Source organism: Phyllostomus discolor, chromosome 2 (genome assembly GCF_004126475.2).
Source record: "Phyllostomus discolor isolate MPI-MPIP mPhyDis1 chromosome 2, mPhyDis1.pri.v3, whole genome shotgun sequence".
Lineage (NCBI taxonomy): Eukaryota > Metazoa > Chordata > Mammalia > Chiroptera > Phyllostomidae > Phyllostomus > Phyllostomus discolor.
In genome coordinates this window covers 170379657-170402337 of record NC_040904.2, presented here as the reverse complement: position 1 = coordinate 170402337, position 22681 = coordinate 170379657, and the positions used below count along the sequence as shown (strand labels likewise).

Here is a 22681-nt window from a genome sequence, read left to right as displayed (position 1 = left end):
AACATATAAGACACATGCAGGCTCAAGTTATTATCACACCCTTTGAGTTCAGAGGGTAAAACAAGGTACAGAGAGGATAAGGGACAATGGCAAGTCAGAATTAGACTCTGAAAAAGAAGTGTCAATAAGCAGTCTCTCACCTAGTTATTTGCCTGCTAAATGATGTCCCATGAAGGGAATATTAAGCATGTGCTTAGGGCGGCTCCAAATCAGGGTGATAAGACAAGTTCATTTTATATATACCATTACAGAATTGTAAAACAAAAACTTGAAGTAAGCCAGGCAGTGGAAGACAAATACCGTATGATCTCATCTATAAGTGGAACCCAATCGACAAAACAAACAAGCAAGCAAAATATAGCCAGAGACACTGAAATAAAGAACAAACTGACAGTAACCAGAGGGGAGTGGGGAGTGGATAATGGGGGGAAAGGGAAAGGGTTGGCAAGGAACATGTGTAAAGGGCACATGGACAAAGTCAAAGTGGGGTAGGATTGAGGGTGGGAGGTGGGGATGGCTGGGGTGGGGAAAATGGAGACAACCGTACTGGAACAACAATAAAATTTTTAAAAATAATAATAAAAAAGAAGCTATATTAATTTCAGCACATACATGTAAATGTTCTGTTTTATGAGTTAGTATTATTTTATTTATAAGTACATGTGGGTGTGGGCACTCTATTTAGGATGTTGAAATGTCTTAATGTGGGCTTGCCTTGCTTCCATCACAATTTAAAACAGAATTTCAGATTCGATGGGGAAAACAGTTTTAATTAGTGAAAATGTATAGAAAGTATCAAATGACTTTATGAGACCTTTCAAAATGTTTACCTACAATTCACACAAACATTTAGCCAATGGAAACTGCTCGTTTTGAAATGAGTGCTTCACACTACCCATGTTTACTCATCACCTACCGGAGACAGATTTAGTGTGAAGCTAATGAACCTTAACCTTCCATATGAGTCTCTGGCTGAGGCCTCCTTCTAAGACTCCAAACCAACTTTGTTTTCATAATTTTGCATCGTTTTCCTTTGAAAGTGCACTCAGCATTGTAGCTGCTTTGAAGCCCCATAACACCTGTATCACCTCAAGCTAATACTTCCGAAGAGCAGCAGAGAAAAGACTCAAATGGTTTGTTAGCCCTACTTACAAAATTCCATTTTCTATTTTAACCATGTGAATTTTACAAAGTTGATGTGTATATTTCCCTTTAATTTCACTGTAAGAATAGAAGAAAGGTTTTTTATCTTCAGAATTTATATATTTATATTACCTTTAAAGTATCAAGTTGCATAGAGTAATTTTTAATAGACATACTTTTATTAATAGTAAATATAGATATGATTGTACAAAACTTTGTATTTAAAATGTAGCCCAACATTCACCTTTGCTGAAAAATGAACTGATTATTTAAAAACTGTACATTTACATAATGGGAAGCATGCATATTTTTAAAATGTCTCCCTGTAACTGATCTCCTTACTCAGCTTTTATTAATAATTTCCCTGCACAATATATATCACTGGCAAATTGATGTTCAAGTATTGGAGCATGCTGGAAAAAAATACAACTCACTTGCATAAATTTCACTACTTAAAACTGGCTGAAGCTTGCTCACTCATGAATATTCAAAATAAAACTACAAATTTGTCAGCTGCATACTATCTGTCATACTATGAATAAATAGGATGTGCATTTACTTAATGAACCTGGCTGATTATAAAATATATCTCTCCAATACATATTTTTTAAGTATTTTTTTTCTCTTATGAGATTCAGTAACCTCAAAATACCATGATCTGGCATATTGTGTGTTCAATTATACTTAATAAGTACCACATTTTATAAAATAATGAGAATAAATAAAGCTCTCTTACTCCTATTAAACACGTGCGATTCAAACATTTCTAAGACTATTATATATATAACTTGATAACTGCAGCCTACTTTAAGTCCATGTTGAAGAAAAAAAACTGATGTTCCAAGTCTTTCTTAAAACAGAAGGGAAAGGAAACACTTTAAAAAACACAAGGGTAAGTTCTCCTTATACAATGTCTTATGATAATTTAATATTCATGCACAGCAGATGGACTGCCTGTTCTAAACTCTTAATTCAAGAGATTCAAATAGGCAACTTGTGGGACGATAGGGCACCAAATGGAGCTTGGCGGAGGGAGGAAGCACAGAAACAAATGAGGTCACAACTGCTTCATTTCCTTTCAAGCGATGAGCACAAACAGGGTGAACTTAGCTTAGGGAGAACCCAAAGTAAGCGATTCTCATCTTGAATTCAGAAAATCCATAATCACTCCTAAAAATACTACAAGGAATCCTGAAAATACCATTGTGACAGCTCTGGGACTTAAGAGTACGTTGAAGGGGTAAAAACCATTTACTTATTAATATATACTGAGCTCCTATATGTTGGTATTCTCCTAGGTTCCAGGATTCAATGATTTATCAATTAAGAAAAGTACATTTTATGTACTTTACTGTATTTCTATATGTTATACTTTGATTTTTAAAAATGAAAATAAATGTAGATTCTTATGTTCAAGGGAAGTAATAACAACAATAACAGTGTAATAGAAAAAAAGATAAACGAGCCACAATTCATGCCCTCTCTATGAAGTAGGACAGACAGGCTCATACACAGGTAACTACAATAAAAGCCAAACTGAAGTGTTATGATTGAGAAACTTTTAAGTTATATGTCAGCACAGGAGACTGAGCAGTGAACTGCTAAGAGGGGACAACCAGATCAAGGGTAAGGAAGCAAATCAGGCCTGGTGAAGGACCCAGACTCTGGCAAACCTGAGGTCATCATCACTGTAGACTGAGCAGCAAGGAAAGGAAATGGTTTTACCAGAGCCCAATATGAGCCAGTTATGAAGGAGAGAGAGGCTGCCTAGTGAGAGTGCAATCGTGAGACACACAGCTACTGCCAGAAACACAGGCTGGTGCAGCGAAGGCGCAGGGAAGAAACATGGCCAACTCCCTCCTCCTGCCTTGCAATTTCCTGCCAGTCCTCCCGTTGGCAAATCCTACCCAATGCCAGCTGGCGAGGAGGCCAGGGTGATACAGTCTGCAGAAGTCTGGCTCCTGAGGCACAGAGGAGGGAGGAAAAGGAAAGAAAATGGACCTGGGAGTGAGGGGTACCCAGAAAGAATAACCAGCATCCCTCACAGGTGGCTATCATATTAACTCACTTTAAACCATGAGGTCTAGTTTACAAGGGTAGGTTGCTTTGAAGGGCATGAGGCAGTGGAACACAGAATAAAATTTTAAGGGAAAAAATAGAGACAGATACAAAATGCAGATCCACTTTAAGGAAAAATCCAGATAGCTTATCGATAGCTTAACACTGTCAATGAGGTATCAGAAACAAAGCCATGGAGATGGTGATTATGATGATGACAAATCACTGTGGTTTCCACAATGACCACAAGAAAGTCTCTAGAATTCCCTAACTGAAATGTACCTGCCTGCTTACCTTTTCTTCATGGAGTATTAAGTAAAAGAAATCACTTCCCCAACCAAACAACAAAGAAATAATCACTTTGCTATATTGGTTTCTTCTTTAATTTAATTGCACTCACATGGTCATAGTCAAAGACTTCATCGCTTGCCTACTTCGCACACCCATGTGTTTGCACATGTTCATGCACACAGCACTGAGCTGAGACCCAGTTCTGGATGCCCAGCATCCATTTAAAACCATTTACCAGCTTAAAGCGGAATTCTATCAACTAGGCTACATTCTTAAACATTTATATTTAAATTATTTATTGAGTATACTTCATTTATATATTACATATGCATTTTAAGATATGAAATTTCTAAGGAAATAGATATTAGTGCATTTAGGCTTATCACTTTGCAGACAAAAAGCTAGACCCCCATGAAATCAGACTAACCCATAGCACTATATCTATTCTTAAATGATTATTATTAATCAATGTTAAATGCATATTTACTGTGACTGTAGTATATGCTTTTGTATAATTCACATCACAGTCTAAGTGAATTATGTCACCCAGACTGGTCCAGTGCACAGACTCTTTAGTCATTGGTGGGGACATAATTAGAACTTGGGGAAATTCAATAGGATGATATAACAATTGGTACATACGTTTTACTAGGGCTATATTAAACATCACTAATTACATAGTTACTAGCACCATAATTTTTTAAAGATTTTATTTATTCATTTTTAGAGAGAGAGGAAGAGAAGGAGAGAAACATCAATGTGTGGTTGCCTCTCATGTGCCCCATACTCTGGGGACCTGGCCTGCAACCCAGTCATGTGCCCTGACTGGGAATCGAACTGGCAGCCCTTTGGTTCACAGCCCATGCTCAATCCACTGAACTACACCATCCAGGGCTAGCATCATAATTAAGAGAGACTTTGAAAAATCAAGTAATGTAAATTATTTTCTCTTTATTTCCCCCCATTTTAACAATTAAGAAGCATTAGAAAGATGGGATATATACAGTAAAAGTACAAATTTGAAAGTCATCAGCTGTAAAAATAAGTGAAAAGTAGTTTATAGCACAAATTGAGAAACAGGTAAGTGAGAGAAGGAAATAAACTCTAAAAGTACTAAATTACACATTAAAATTCTGATTTACTGGTCACTAATGCAGAAAGAGAAAATGCAGATCCCTTTAATGAAATTTCAATAAACTTCTACAAACCTTTGTAGAATGAATTATGCAAATCCATAGAAAAATATTTTCAAAGGTACAAGCAAAAGAACATCATATCATATTTCACTTCAAAACATTCCCTTATTACATATTTAGCTTTTCCTTTTTATCACTGATTGAAAAACCATGGGTCTATTTTAAACTTCCCAATTGGTATCAACACCCCTAAAAATGATCCAACAAAAAATTAAAAGTTACCTATACTAAGAAGAAAACCAGTATAACTCACATAGGTACAAAATGGATTTATGGCTTCTTTGAAATTTTGTTCAAAAACACCAGGTTATCAGTGATCTTTATATTGTTTAAGCCATCTGTTAAGGACAGAGTTGTATTTAGTAAGCTTTTATATGATGTTCTTTGAAAGCTCAGTTTCCTCTGGGAGGGCTTTTAGAGATCCCACGTACAACAGCAATTATTTCACGCTGAGCCAACATGATCTTTGTTAGTGAGATACAAATCAAAGCTGCTGGATGAAAACATATCTCATTAACTATAATTATTTTTATTTAAGATTTTAAAAATGTACAACAAATGCATTCATGAAGCAGGCTAAAATTCTGTGGAGTCAAACAAAAAAAAATTTATGCAAGTGTTTCAAAATTACTGAAAGACTGCAGCGCACAATCCTTTTTGTAATCTGGACCCACTTGGAATCAGTTCTTAACAATACGGTTGCACTAAACCTCCTGAGCACTAACCGCTATAAATTAATTTTTCCCCCTTTTACAATGCTTAAATCTCTTTTAGAGCACTTAAACACAATTTCCTTTTCCCTAGCTGGTTGTGCACTTTTCTATAGGTAGTGGTGCATCTCTCCCACAGAAGAACATGGACAGTGAGCGTCTTATTCGTCTTTGGATCTTATTCAGTACTTGGCACTGGCCCTGCATAATAAACTCTAAAGGTTTGTTGAATTTTTTAAGTTCTCTTCCAGCTCCTTGTTTGATGAAAAGCCTGAAAACAATTCAACTGGATCTCTCTGATCGTCACGTTTCCCTTTAAATTTGGCCTCATCCTTTGATTTTGCATCTCATAATAAAGGTTCTTTAAACTGGGTCTCCCAGAAATAGTTTGCCCTTTTGGTAACTTGGCAGCTTCCTTTCCACTGCAGTAGAGCGGAAGCGCCTGAGAGGGGAGCAGGTTTGTCTACCAGTTAATGAAAAAGCAGTTGGCTACTGTCATAGCAGTGATGTGCTAAAAGGAATAACAAGGTAGCATTTACAGCAGAAGACAGCTTGCACTGTTTAATGACAAAGCCTCCTTCCTCCACATAAAACCTGTTTTTTAAAGTCAGTGTTATTTAAAGTGATCAGAATTTCACAGTATTTAAATAATTCACAAATTCATTCATTATACATAATTGTTTCCTTTAACTAAATCTCATTAATTGTTTGGGAATTTAGTTGTTTGTGAAACTAATATTAGAGTTTAGGAAATGAGATCATAAAGTATATGTACAATTATTCGTCCTCATTTCATATATATCAGGTCCTTGGGCTTCTAAAGGACCGAGTCATGCTTCTCCTAGGGGGCCTTAATTTAGGTCAGTAGCCTGTTCCTCCAAAAAGAGAACTGGCCGGCCAACACCATAAATCCAGCAGTAGAGAGGGGCTAAGAGGCAAACTAAAATAACTTATAGAACAGAAAACCTGCAAAGATTCTAACATCCTGTCCAGATCAGCCTTTGGGTTAGAGGAGCTAGATATTCTGGGAAAACTAGAATTGGATATTCAAAGGATAAGAGCAACAAGGCTAATTTTATAGCTAGGAGGAGGGATTCAGTGCTTTTGTCCCTAATCTAATTTTACCCATTTAAATTGCAACTAAGTATATTCTGAAATTCTCTTCATTTAGCTATCTTTCCGTCACTGGCATTACTGTTGATCCTGGCTTGGAGAGCATAGAATGAAGTATCTAAATAAGACAATGTAACCAATTCATTTCCATCTCCTGGTGATAGGAAAAGTAAAGTTAGTAAGTGGAGGTAAAGATTTGGAGAAAAATACAGTATTCATACTAATACCTGAAAACCATTAAAAGTGACAGAATGTGAACACAACATGAGGTTACAGGTCTCATCATTTTAAAAGAAAACAATGTATCATACACAAGAAAAAGTTCACACACTGTCAGTTTCAAAGCCAGGACTAGAATTCATCTGAAAGTCTTTCTGTGTATAGTTTCTTACCACTGAAAATCCAGTGAACTCGGTCAAAACTTAAACTTCAACTTTGTGAAACATTTTTCCAAAACAACTGGCACCTTTTAGACACGTATTGTTTCAATATTACAGTGAAGCAGGGGCTGAACACAGAAATGTGTTGTAAACTGTAAAGTATGATCCTTTTCATTGCAAACCACACGTTAGTGCTCAATTAAGAGATAACAAGGAAAGACCCTGAAACAGCCATTGGTTTGGTTTAAAAATAGCTTCTTGTGCACAGGCAAAACAGAGAGGAAAAGAATGGAAGTGGGGGAGGGGAGCTCTCTCAGTAGGACATATTTTAAGTGCAGTTTCCTAGGATGTATATTAATAACTCCTTCCGTTATACCAAGAACATAAGCCAGGGGAAGACGAGAAGCACAGGTTAAAGGGAGCCAGATCAGCAGAGAACAAGACAGGGAGTAGAAGACACAGCACAATGAGGACACAGAAGGGAGCTGTGGAAGCAGCAGGGACAGGAAAATGTTAAGGTATACTTGAGACGGAGCAGGAGAAAGGAAAGCAGAAAACAAAATAATTTCCCTAAAGACTTGAAGCAAGAGTGGTGATACCCAGTGGAAATGGGAAGCACTTATGATAACCAACTGTCTGCCCGTCATTGTCCTAGGAAGGTGCCCTCCCGACTGATGGAGAAAGCAGCCTAGCTCGGGAAACAGGCAAACACAGGCACAACTCACTGCATCTGACTCAGAAGCAGTGTTGGAACCGAAAGGAAAACAAAGTCTGGCCAGGGTGGACTTGGATATGCCTCACAGATGAGGAGCATTTGAAAATGAGCACTGAAGGAGAAATGTTCAATGATTTGAACAGGAGAAAAGATACTAATGATATATTCAGAGAACAGAATAGAATAATAATCACAATAACACACTTAGTACCTGATCCTAACTAACATCTAGTCCAGATACCTCTACGAGCTGGAACTGATTTATTATAAACTGACTACATAATCAATTTATATGCTCCCAACCTGTTGGGCCAACAGTTCTCAACTGTGGATGGATGCACATTAAAAGAACCTGAAGAACATTAAAACTCTATCCCCCGGCTGCGTGCCAGACAAATTAATAAGAATCCCTGAGGGTGAGACCTGAGACTGTCTATTTTTTAAAGCTGCCCAGGTGCAGCTAAGCTTCAGAACTATTTTACTATGCAGAGAATAAAGAACTAGGTAAAGAGAAAAAATACAACTAATATTTAAGTGTGGACAATCACATAGATATTCAGTAGAAACCTTTCTATCCTGTTATCTGGAAGGGTATTTGGTCCATTGTTTAAAAACATCATTTAAAGTGAGAAATTGTAGACAACAATAAACATGTATCTTAAACATTTTCATTTAAAACACAAATCCACCTACCTTCAACAATGTTTTGAAGTAGAACACTTTTCCTTAGTATGGATTCTTTGATTGTGCTTCATTTGTAGTCTTGATTATATAAATGAAACTTACAATGTGTTGCCTATAATTTCTAATGTTGTTTTTAAAGTGGAGTAAGAGAGATACTTGCCAAGCAATCTGAAAGATTGTTGTAATACTGGTTTCTTCTACAACATTCTACCATTGTCTTACTGACATCTAATTCAAAACTGCCTTTTGTAGCAGTTTGAGCTTACCAGTTTTTCTGAAAGCACTTAATTTTTTCTTTGAAAAAGGTATTTCTTTTACATCCATATTTCATTGGTTTACATATTATATATGTATATGGTGTATAACAATTCAATAAGGTGATACAGCTGACTCAAACAGGATTGAGAACAAACAACTACCTCTTGGTTGGTGTGCAAATCACGTCTTTGAAGCTAGTGTGTAGGCTTCACCTCAAGTGCACTTGATACTGTATTTGTAACTGACAATGGAAATTGTAGATTAGTGCTTCTCAAATCACCTGGAGATCTTATTTAAATGAAGATCCTGATTAGATAGATCACAAGTGGGTGGGACCTGAGATTCTGTATCTCTAACCAGCTCCCAGGCAAGGCTGCCAGTTGCTGGTAAAGTGATCACACTTTGAATAATAAAGCTGTAGGTCACTGATTATTAATTAACCCTGCTTGCACATCAGAAGCACCTAGGGACACTGTTAAAAATACCAAGGTGCGGAACCCAAACCCATTACACAGAATCTATATGGGAGGGGCCTGGGCTTCAGTATTTTGAGAGCATCCAGGTGATGCTGGTATAAGGCCAATGTTGAAAGTCACTGGTTTACATTAATCCAAGTAGTCAATTCAGTGAGCTTTAAGTATGTCTGCATCCCAGATAATATCAAAGAGTGACTCACAGCGTGTTTCTGTAAGAATCTAGCCAAAATAATTTTATTGTTATGCTATAGTTAAGGATAACATCATAAATCTAAAGTTTTGTTTCCAGTGGCTTCTTAACTTCTAAATCAATTTATGTTTATAACTTTAAAAAAGGTAATAGAAGGAACAGATATGAAGGAGAAGGGGGAAGACAGGGGAGAAGGAGAGGACAGCAGTGGGGGAGGGAGACAGAGAGAGACAAGTCCTGTACGCTATAGGACTGGAGACTGAACCCCAACAAATACAGCTGTGTTGTATTTTGAGATAAAATATGTGTTGAAATATATCATTTTCCCCCATGTTCAGACAGTTTTCCCCTTAGGGTGCCAATTAAGTAAAATCTTCTATAGCTATGCTAAACAAAACATTGAGGTTAAAATGTTAAACACATTAAGTCTGGAAATTAAAAATTCAATTATCCCAAGCTTATTTCTTATAGTAATCTATCAAACTTTGATTACATCCCCCCCAAAGCCTCTGGAATTAAGAAGAGAAAGGGCTCCCCATAATCTTTCATGCCTTCAAACATACTATCATATATATTTATTTCTGTGTGTCTTCTCACCTCCATTTATTAAGAAGGAAATTTTGGAAATATTCATTCTCATCTTCTCAGTCCATCAATACTGAGTGGCTACTGTATGGCAGATGCTGTGCCCAGCACTGGGCAGTGAAGCACAACACAGACCTTGCCCTCACAGAATCTGCAGTACAGAGGAGGATTCAAGGACTACCGACCAGACAAATAAACAATACTTCCAGATAACACGGAGTAAAGATAACAAGCAAGAATCTGAGACACTAAATAATTATCAGGCCATTTTGGATTTGATCCTGAAATTCTTTGGGTTGATCGGGAACTATCTCTAGAAAAGATGAAACTTTAGCTAGACCAAAGCTGAGAGGAGCTAATATGGGGAAGAATGATGGAGAAAAAAACTCCAAGCAGAGGTGGAAATTAGATTGGCTTAAGTTTTACATTTTGATTTATGTTCCATTTTGAATATACTGATTGCTATCTTTGATGAGTTTCAGAAAATTCTCAGCCATTTTCCTCCTGTCCCTTTTTGAAACTCAGATAAAATGTATATTAAACATTCTCCTACATCCTCCCTGTCTTCTTCCTCTTTAGTACATTCTATGTTTTTCAAGATTTTTGTCCCGATCCCTGGATAATTTCGTATGACCTATTTCCCAATTCACTAATTCTCTCTGTATGTCTGCTTAGTCTGCTGTTTAATCCACCTGTTGAGGCTATACTCAATTCCCAGCTATTGCTTTCTCATTTCTAGAATTTCTTCCATTTTTTCCAATTAGCTATTTTATGTTTTCTGTTTCCATGAAGATAAACCTAGACTTATTTGATTATTCCTCTAAACATAATAAACATACTTATACTATATCGTGTTGGTTAACTCTAATCTGACATCTTTGCAGCCTGTGTCTTTTGTCTGTTTTTTCTACAATACCAGTTCTCATTCTTAGTGTTTTGTTTCCTTAGGTATCTTGTAGCACTTGAAGAAAATATTTCTAAGAATAATTTGAAGTCTAAGATGAAAGCTGATCCCTCCAGAAGAAAGGTTCATTTTCTTTTACCATGTGCAGAATTCATGACCTTAAACTAAATTCAAGTTCGAGGCCTTGTAAACAGGCAAGATGACTACAACTCAGACTTCTTCCTGAAGGAACAGCCTTTGGGAGTCCAGTTTGCTGTGATGAGGGTCTCCTATATATTCCCATCCAATATATTTGTTGGGCTTTTATTTCTGTCTCTTTTATACTTCAAGGCCCAAAACAAGAAAGCTCAAACTTCCCAAGAATGAACAAAATCCCTCACAGCAAAAGCAGCTTCACTGACTGCTCATTTCACTGTGTTCTCTTCCTTGGGTTTCTTTTCATTTTTAGTCTGGTGATCTCTTGCTATTTGATTCAATTTTTAAATGTCTTTAAATTTTTTAAATATTTTATTCTCCTTTCTTAGTCACTTTCAGAAATGGCTGATTCAAATAACTTAGCCAAATAACCTATCCAAAATAGAATATTCCATTCTCAGCTTTCATCTTGTGTGTGTGTCTGTGTGTGTTTTTACCTTCGTCTTTCATCTTTTTATTTGATTGAAGATAGGAGAGTATAACACTCTGTTGAACACTGACGTTCAAATTAATCAGTAATAGAAACTAAGTCAATCAGACTAAAACCAAGTACTCACACACACACAAAAATGAAACTAGACTGCCAAGTGATGCCATACATCAGAATAAAGTCATAATGAATAAAAGACTTACACATGAGCCAAAACATGAAAAAAGCCCTAGAGAAACACATGGGCTAGAAAATTTCAGATATCCCATGCAGAAATCTTTTCACCAATACATCTTCTAGGACAAGGGAAATAAAGGAAAGAATAAACAAATGGGACTACCTTAAATTCAAAAAAACCTTCTGCATGGCAAAAGACCTCATCATCAAAATGAAAAGGGAACCAACCACATAGGAAAACATATTTGCCAATGATACCTCAGACAAAGGTTTGATCTCCAAAATATATAAAGAACTCATACAACTCAATGCCAGGAAGACAAATAATCCAATTAAAAAAATGGACAAAGGACCTGAGCAGACACTTCCTCAAGGAGGACATACAGAGGGCCCAGAGACATATGAAAGGATGCTCAGCATCACTAGCCATCAGAGACGCAAATTAAAACCACAATGAGATACCACTTCACACAGGTCAGAATGGCCATCATCAACAAATCAACAAACAACAAACAACAAGTGCTGATGAGGACGTGGGGAAAAGGGGACCCTAGTGCACTGTTGGTGGGAAGGCAGACTGGTGCAGCCACTGTGGAAAACAGTATGGAATTTCCTCAAAAAACTAAAAGTGGAACTGCTTTTTGACCCTGCAATTCTACTGCTTGGATTATACCCTAAAAATCCTGAAACACCAATTCAAGAGTACCTGTGCACCCCAATGTTCATAGCAGTGTTATTTACAATAGTCAAGCACTAGAAACAGCCTAAGTGCCCATCAGTGAATGAGTGGATCAAAAATCTGTGGTACATCAACATAATGGAATACTGTGCAGCAGAAAGAAAGAAGGAAGCATGGATGAAACTGGAGAGTTTTATGCTAGGTAAAATAAGCCAGGAGGCAAAAGGCAAATATATCATATCACATATAACAGGAACCTCCTGAACAAAACAAACAAGCAAGCAAAACAGAACCAGAGGCATGGAAACAAGGAACAAACTGACAGGAACGAGAGGGGAGGGAGAGGCAGATAAGGGAGGAAGGAAGGGGAAGGGCCTAGTTAAAGAACAAATATAAATGACCCATGGACATGGACAATAGGGTGGGGACTGACTGTGGTAGCTGAGGGGGGCAGATAAGAGCAATGGGGGCAAGTTGGGACAACTGTAACAACAATAAAAAAAATAAAAATAGGAATTATAATAACAAATATGAAAAGTTAAAGCAAAAAAATAAATAAAAATTAAAACAAGCACTCAATTCAAGTAAATAGATGATAGATACAGGTAAGTATAGAGATAGACAAAATTAATGAATGAAGCAGGCAACTCCATTAAGTGCTGCTAAAACAAAAAAAATCTTGTTTATTTTTTCATTAAATTTATTGGGGTGATATTTGTTAATAAATATCATCTGCATATTGTACTGTATATTCACCACCCCAAGTCTTATCTCCTTCCATTAACCTTTGCCCCCTTCTGGTAATCACCATATGTTGTCTGTGTCTATGAGATGGTTTGTTTGCTTAACCCTTTACCTTTTTCACCCAGCTCCCCGTACCCCCTTCCCCTCAGAGCTGTCAGTCTGCGCTCTGTGTCTATTTCTATTTTGTCTGTTAGTTTATTTTATTCATTAAATTCTACATATAAGTGAAAGAATATGGTATTTGTCTTTGTCTAACTAGCTTATCTGACTTAGCATAATACTCTGCAGGTCCATCCATGCAGTCACAAAAGGTAACATTTCCTCCATTTTTACGCCCCAGTAGTATTCCATTATGTAAATGTAGCACAACTCCTTAATCCACTCATCTACTGATAGACATTTTGGCTGCTTCCAAATCTTGGCTATTGTAAATAATGTTGCAATGAACATAGGGGTGTATATATTCTTTTGATTTAGTGTTTTGGATTTCTTAAGATATATTGTAGTATTCCCAGAAGTGGAATCACTGGACCATAAGACAGTTCCATTTTTAATTTTTGAGGTAACTCCATACTGCTTTCCACAGTGGCTGTACTAGTCTGCATTTCCACCAACAATGTGCAAAGTTTCCCTTTTCCTCACATCCTCACCAGCACTTGTTTGTTAATTTATTGATGAGAGCTATTCTGACAGGTATGAGATTATCTCATTATGGCTTTAATGATCATTTATCTGATGATTAGTGATATTGATCATCTTTTCATATGTCCATTGGCCATCTGTATGGCCTCTTTGGATAAGTGTCTATTCAAGCCCTTTGTCTATTTTTTTAATTGAATTCTTTGGGTTTTTTTCTTGGTGTAGAGTTGTACAACTTTTTTGTAAATTTGGATATTAGCCCCTTTTCAGATGTATCATTGGCAAATGTGTTTTCCCATTCGGTGTGTTGTCTTTTTATTTTGTTGATAATTTCTTTGCTATGAAAAAACTTTTCAATTTGAGGCAGTCCCATTTGTTTATTTAGAGAACCCTAAATATTCCACAAAAAAAAGCTACTAGAACTGATAAATGAATTCAGTAAAGTAGCAGACTACAATATAAATATCCAGAAATCAGTTGAATTTTTATATACCAAAATGAAATATCAGAAAAGGTAACTAAGAATACAATTCCATTTACAGTTTCATCAAAAAAAACACTACCTTGGAGTAAATTTAATTAAGGATGTAAAAGATCTGTACTCAGAAAATTATAAGACAATGAAAAAAGAAATTGAAAAAGATACAAATATGTGGAAGCATACACCACATTCATGGATAGGGAGAACTGGCATCATTAAAATGTCCATATTATCCAAAGCAATCTGTAGATTCAACACAATTCCTACCAAGATTCCAATGGCATATTTCACAGAACTAGAACAAATATTCCAAAAATTTATATGGAACCACAAAAGGCCCTGAATAGCCACAATAATCTTGAAAGAGAAGAACAAAGTTGGAGGAATAATGCTCCCTGATATCAAACTATACTACAAGCCATGGTAATCAAAACAGCACATTACTAACATAAAAACAAGCATACAGATCAATGCAACAGAATAGAAAGTGCAGAAATAAATCCATACCTTTATGGTCAATTAATATTTGACAAAGGAAGCAATAACATACAATGGGAAAAAGACAGTTTATTCAATAAATGGTGTTGGGAAAATCGAACAGATACATGCAAAAAATGAAACCACCTTCTTACACCATACACAAGAATAAATTAAAATATGAATTAAAGACTTAAATGGTATACTCAAAACCATAAAAATTATAGAAGAAAACATAGGCAGCAAAATCTCTGACATTTCTTGAAGCAAAATTTTTTCTGATATATTAATATCTCATTGGGCAATGGAAACGAAATAAAAAATAATACATTTTGACTCTCAGGGAGGCCACAATACATAGAAATTGCAAAATTGCAAGACAAAAACTAAGATCTGGCTTGTCCCATGCACTAAAAAGTTGCAGGTTTGATCCTGGTCAGGGCACATACCTAGTTTGCATATTTGATCCCCAGTCAGGGTACAACCTATTGTGTTCTCATTTACACTGTTTCTCTCTCTCCCTCTCTCTCTCCTGCCCTCTTCCTCTCTCCCCCCTCCCTTCCTCTCTCTCTAAAAGCCATAAATATATCTGCAGGTGAGGATTTAAAAAACAACAACTAAAGTTCAATATCAAACATATGCTGGGATCAGCCCTATTTAAAAAAAAAATGACAGCAATCAGCAGCTTGATACATAGGTGTTTTCTTAATTAAGCAAGTCTTTGCTAGCATGTGGCTCCCAGAAAATTCAACAACAGCCAAAGAGAGAACCAAGAAGTCACCCCTAAACACCTAGAACAAGAAATTCATCTGAATTGTTATTAGATAATTTAAACTTTTAAATTAATTATTCTTATTGTTAATATTTTGCAAAGGATATTTGAAAAGCACTATTTTATATAAAAATTACAGTGATAGAATCAGCAAATATCTAATTTACACTTAGTCTCCTACATCCATGAAGTTGAAAGGAGAATGATATATAATATAATATTGCCTTCAAATTTACCTATGCAAGCATAAAGTTAATTTTTATTTAAAGTAATGGAAAATTTCCCTGACTTATATTATAAATGTATATATTTAAATTACTATCACAAAGTACATAGTCTCCTACTTACATAGCCATTAACCAGTTTACTGTCACGTTTCATTTGCAATGCTATAATTAATTACCTAAAATTATAGGATTATTTTTAGGTATTCGCACTTATCAAAACATTTAGAGTTAACAATATTTTTATGTATTCACTAAAGGTAACATATGAAAAATTCTAAATATATACCCCATACTCTACTAACATTAGTTCTTTCCTAATATTTCAGAGTGGAGTTGCTTTGTTTAATATAAAGCATACTCACTTTTTGAGTATTTTATTTTACTCTAAGTCTTCCATGAGTAGTTGCTAAATAACTGTTTTCTTGGTCATGCATAATTGCTCAGAATACAGTAGTATTGGCCACGGTAATAAGCAGGGCAATCAAGTAGTGTCAGCCAGCACACGGTTAGTTCACAATCAATAATCACTTATAATAACAAAAACACCTGTTTTGTTCTTTATTGCTAAAATTTTGCCTCTTTAATAGGCAGACTCCGTATTTGACCATTTCTTCCACATTCCTTTCCAATTTTTCTTGCAGGGCATTTCTAAAGATATTGGTAGTTATTTTAATTCCAAATCACCTCTTTTTCTATCATTGTTTTTCTTTGGCACATACTTCTTATTGCTCTGTAGTAATCCTCCATGATAAATACATGAATCCTGCTGCTTGACAATTTTGATCAACCTCGATCATTAAATAAGCATGGGCCCACAGAGTATCACTCCCTCACTCTCTGCTGGTTCTTATACATGGGCTTTGCTCTGCATTAAGTCCATATTGTCATTTAATTATTAACTACGTCCTCTTCTACATCTCTGCATATCCCCCCTTTGTATCCAATCAGGATAGAATTTTTGCTCTTCGGGCCCTCATGACTTAATTAAAACCCAGATACAAATGAGGACAAAAAAGGACAAAAGGATGCTACAAAGAAGCGTGTGACCAACTGCACATGAACAAGATAAAAATACAGACCAGCGGCAGAAGAACTCATAATGAAGTTACAGGAAACAGCTACTACTACTCAAGGAAGACCTTGCAAAGTTCTGATTTGTTCAAATATGATCTCCTGTGAGAAGTCTTTCCTGAATCCCCCAAATGAGAGTTTTCTTCTATACTATTAATCCACAGCACTGTCTGCATATCTCTAACATGGCATCCAGCACGGTATATTGTAGTCTACTGCCTCTCACAGAACTGTAGAGTCACTGAGAAAAACTTTATTATTCTGTTCTCATTTCAAGTATCCAAATGCCTGGAATTTAAGGGTCTGTCCAATGAATAAAAAGTGTCACACCCCCTCTTTCCCCCACTCACTGACCATGATTCAGATAAACTGGCATTTAAAGTCCAAGTGGTTTCAGGCTTGGAGGCTTTAGCACCTGCTGTTCCCTCTTTCTAGAATGCTACTCCCCACACACACACACACACACACACACACACTTGCTTACTCATCCTTCTGATTTTAAATGGCCCTTTTTTAGAGAAGGTCCTTTTGAATTCCAAAATGAATTAAGTCCCAGATTTTCCTCTCACAGCACCTTACACTTTCCCTGTACTGCACTCACACACTGTGTAAGACATGTTTTGTGTGGGTGTGCACATGTGTGTTTTCTTAACCACAAAATCAAAGATGAGATGAAAAATATCAACAAAGGCCTGTATATTTTTCCCAAAGTTGTTTTTAGAAATGAGAAATGAATATTCTTTATGTATCTAAATGGCATGAAATCTGAAGTTCCTACGGCATGTACAACATTCAAAATCAAAATTTGTTTGGTAAAAACAGCTTGTAGTAATCCTGGGGATTGACTCAGTGTTGACCAACTATGGCCCACAGGACAAATCCACTTGCCAGTTATTTTTAAATGACTGATGAATAAAATAAACAGTAAAATTTTATGACATGTAAAAACTATGAATTCAAATTTTGGTGTCAATTAAGATGGTTTTATTGTACTACAGCCATGCTAGTTGTTTACATGTTGTTTATGGCTATTTTAGTTCTACAAAGGAACAGTTTAATAGCTGCAAAAGAGAATATATGACCTGCAAAACCTAAACTAGTTATTGTCTGGCCCTCTACAGAAAACAATTTTATAACCACTCCTCCCTCCAAATTATTATTCTAGACTAAACATGGTAACCCAATTGCCTCTGCTAATGATAAGGTCAGTTATGGGTATGTAACCCAATTCCCATCAATGAGAAATGAGAGGAACTTATAAAGACACTTCTGGAAGCAAGAACATACAACAGGAGAAAGGCTGTCTATTCAATAATGGTGTTAGGAAAATAGAAGAGGTACATCCAAAAAAAAAAAAAAAAAGAAAGAAACTAGACCACCTTTTTATACGATATACACGAATAAACTCAAAATGGATTAAAGGTTTAAATGTAAGTCACAAAACCATAAAAATCCCAAGAGAAAACTTAGGCAGTAAAATTTTAGACATTGTTTGTGGCAATCAATATTTTTTCTGATACATCTCCTCGGTCAAGGGAAATAAAACAAAAAATAAACAAATGGGACTATATCAAACATAAAAGTGTTTGCACAGCAAAAGAAACCATCAATAAAATGTAAAGACAACACACTGAATGGAAGAACATATTGATCGATACATCTGATAAGGTATTACTATACATGATTTATAAAGAACTTATAAAACTCAACACCAAAAAAAGAAACAATCGAATTAAAAAAATGGGCAAAGGACCTAAATAGACACGTTACCAAAGATGACATACAGAAGACCAAGAGACATATATGAAAAGATTCTCAATATCACTAATCATCAGAGAGATGCAAATCAAAGCCACAAGGACATACCACCTCACACCTGTCAGAATGGTCATCATCAATAAGTCAACAAACAAGTGCTGGTGACGATGTGGAGAAAGGGGACCGTTTTGCATTGTTGGTGGGAGTGCAGATTGGTGCAGCCACTGTGGAAAGCAGTATAGAGATACCTCAAAAAATTAAAAATGAAAAAAATTTTAGATGGGACTCCCTTTTGACCCAGTGATTTCACTTCTGGGAATTTATCTGAAGAACCTGAAACACTAATTTGAAAGAACAGAAGCATCCTTATGTTCATTGCAGCATTTTTTACAATAGCCAGACTTGGAAGCAGCCCAAGTGCTCACCAGCAGTGAGTGGATAAAAAAGCTGTGGTACATTTACACAAAGGAATGTTATTGAGCAATACAAAAGAAGGAAATCTTACCTTTTGGGACAGCATGGATGGACCTGGAGAATATCATGCTCAGTGAAATAAGCTAGTCAGATGAAGACAAATACCATATGATTTCATTTATATGTGGAATCTAATGAACAAAATAGACTAACAAACAAAATAGAAACAGACTCATAGATACAGAGAACAGACTGACAGATGTCAGAAGGGAGGGGTGTTGGGGGCTGGGTGAAAGAGGTGAAGGTTTAACAACAACAACAACAACAACAGAAACAGACAACAATATGGTGATTATCAGAGAGGAAGGGGTGACAGGAGGTGGATGGGGGCAAAGGGGGGATATTAGTAGCAGAAGGAGATGACTGAGTGGTGAGTACACCATGCAGTGCAAAGGTGATGTGTCATAGGGTTGTACACTTAAAACCTACATGGTTTTATTAACCGATGTCCCCTGAGTAAATCAATTTATACATGTAAAAAAATGGGCAAATGACAAGTACAGGCATTTCAGTCAAAGCTACTCCATAAGAAAATAAGCCCACTAAAATTTTTTGAAAACACTGAATTTTGAGAAATGCTTAGTTTAGAAGGCACTATAATTAAATAGAGCATAGTTTGCTTTTTGAACAGGATTAGAAATATCCAGGCAGCTTTGGCTTAAACAAATGTAATTCTTCAAACTTGGACAGCATAAAAGCAATAAAAAGATCTATCCATTTACCAAATTAAAATGGTCCAAATTTAAGATCAGCTTTTCAAATTAAGTATCCAAGCCATAAAATTAAATACCAAAGAGGGAATATTAAGGCTAGCAAAGAGAGAGGAATAGACAAATAATAATAAAAAAATAAAGTTAATACTATTCTACTTTATGGGACTTGTATTATCTTAAATTTGCACACATTTATAAATAAGTTAGACTATAAAAGGCAAAATAGTTCTGATAGAAACAGATATCTCAGCGTTACATTAATATCACTGATGTCACATTAACCTTGCATAAAGAAATCAGTCCTTTCAACAAAAAGATGACTTCAAAAGGACTACCTGTGATATTTTGAGCACTGACAAGGGTTTGAATCAAAGATTGACAGGTAATGAACCTCTTAAAGCTGCCTGTTACTTTAGTTCATTCTCTCCCAACAGGTTTAGCTAAAAGCAAACTACAAAAGAAATTTCCCTGAAGGATTCAGTACAGTCAGAACTACTATAAAGGTGAGAAGATAAATAATGCATTATCAGCTCTTTTAAAAATTATTTATTACACAAATTATATTAAATATTTTTAATGTCATCACCACTTCTGTCTATATTTTCTTACTTTTTTTCTCAAATACAATGATATTTAGAAAAAAAGAATATAAATTTGTCATTGTCCTATTGTTTTTGAAGATTCTACTTTAACATACTTTTGGCCATTTTTTTTTTCTTTCTGGCTTTCCCCAGCCAGGACGTGTAGCACACATCAAAAATTACTAAAGCGCATCAGGTGGCACTTCTCGTTTACAAGTGTTATTTCTCTTAACATTTCCATCCCCTATAGAGGAAACTAGTTAGTCACCTCCTCAGAAGAAAGAATATGAAAGAATTAATGACTTGGTGTTATAACTACACGTATTTCCAAGATGAGATTATGCTTAGCTAACAAGACTGAAGTGATACCACCGTGGGAGTGGAAAAGGAGAGGGGAGTGGCGAGGGCTCCTAGAACAGCTGCAGATTGTGGCGGGAGAAGAGGAGAGAGGTGACGCCATCATTCAGAATGCAGTTACACAAGAGGCCAGTTGATGCCAAAAAAAAAAAAAATGGCTACAACGTTAGAAGCACTGTCTTGCACAGTATGGGAAGCCTGTCTCTTGGTTCATGAGCACGGCACAGGAATGCTGGAAAATATTCTAAAGCAACAAGATTATTACCACAAGATGGAGAAAGAAATTATGCAAGCCATTAAAACCAGCAGGAAACTAGGAGGAGGAAAACAATGAGAAATTACAGGGTAGATTTCAAGTACATCTACCAAGCTCTGAGTCACATGCATTCAAGAAAAGTCCTCTTCTCTACAAGAGGGTAGAACTCTAGTTCTTCAAAGGGAAAGAAAGCCACCCAAAGGAAATTAGTTTTGCTTTTAATATTTTTCAAAAATAAAATGCAGCTAACAAATGTGCATTGCTAAAGATCAAATGAATAGGGAGCTGTGTTTCTTTATGCCCTCTGGAGCGGATGGTGTTCAGAGGAGCCCGTAATTACCTAGTAGAGCTGGTAGATAATAAGAGGAAGTTGTATCAAATTTTCATGTTCGGACACATTATTTTGACATTTTTATAAGGAGGTGGATATTTCTTAATACATTAATGCTGGAGAGGGAATGCATTGATAGGAAACAAGTTTTCAGGGGTTTATGAGCTTGTAAGCTTTCATGTGACTATATTGCACATTACAAACAAAATCAAACAACTCTGAAATCCATTTATTCTATTAACAGGTGTTTGTTTACAAGGCAAAACTGCACTAATGGAAGATAGAGTAATCAGGAACTTGCACTACCAGAAAATTTGTTACATTCAGATGCACATCGTTCATGGAAAAGGACTCCTCATTTCTTTCTGAGGGGCCACTGTGCCAGGCACCATGATAAACAGCCAAAAGTAACAGGGCTGGCCAACGCTTTCAGGCAAGACTACTTCTTTCTATTATGTTTCTATATGACCAGGTTTTGATACATCCACATCTAGAGAGATAAGGCTTGATAATGAGCACTAAAATATTTTAAATGGAGAAATAAAAATAAACAGTGAATGCAGTTACATCAGATGACTTAGTTGGAATTCTGCATTTCTGAAAGTTGTCCAACCTCAAAAGAAAATTATAACAAGAGTAATTATAAAGGAAGAGTGAGAAATATTCCAGTTCTCCCTAAAATGCTACTAACAAGAGAAAAAATGAGGGTGTGGCAATAGCCTTTAAATCTTAAAAGTTAGAAAACAGAACAAAGCTCCCAAAAGGACCTCACAGAGCAGATTACATTACCATAGAATTTCATAAAGAATTCATTGAATGCTTAAGCAGGCTTCTGTGTAGGCAGTCTTCTGTGTAAGTCAAAGAGGGCCAGCCAGAAAATTGGGGTCATTAAGAGATGAGAGATAGGGTAATGGGAAATGAAATATAATTACAGAGTAAGAGAAAGGGAGAAGGAAGGAATAGCAGGTGTATTGATAAATATTATTTTGGTTTTGCGTGAATCATTTTTTCTTTAAAGACATTTGTAGGCCAACTTATATTTTTTCATTCAATTATATTTTATTTTTTATATTCTGTGTGAGAGAGGGATTTTAATAGCCTCAAGGAAGTGGTTCAGATGCTGGAAGCATCTGAGCCTCTAATATAACTACCTATATTTCATATATATTTCTTCAGAAATCTGAAACACATTTTATTCCTTCTTAAAATACTCATCAACATTAGCTATTAGGTACACATATGTAATTTCCATTTTGTTTTCAAGAAACAAACCTGTGATACACAAAACCAAAGACTACTGATAAAATTAAATATGTACATTTATGGTCAAGGCATCATTTCATATTTTTTCTGTGCTTACTTTTGAGACTATAACTCTAAAATTATACACATCATAAAATAATATTACTTCAACTTTTAGGCAAATCTTTCTTAATTTACTGAAATTTATGGTAAAAATAATGAGTTCATCAAAATTTAAAATATGTAAACTTGTAATTCTACTATACAGATGTAAAATTAAATCATTCTGAGCTTCAATTAATCAACACATTATCTAAGCCTTCAATTTGAACTTTTTTTGCAAATTGGTGATAGCACCATTTTGCTTTTTGCAC

General features: G+C 35.7%; 1 protein-coding gene across 2 annotated transcripts in view; it reads right to left on the bottom strand.

The window, feature by feature from the left end:
- The window catches only part of NELL2 (neural EGFL like 2), a 286020-nt gene that overhangs the window by 179844 nt on the left and 83495 nt on the right, over positions 1 to 22681 (bottom strand). The window lies entirely within an intron of this gene.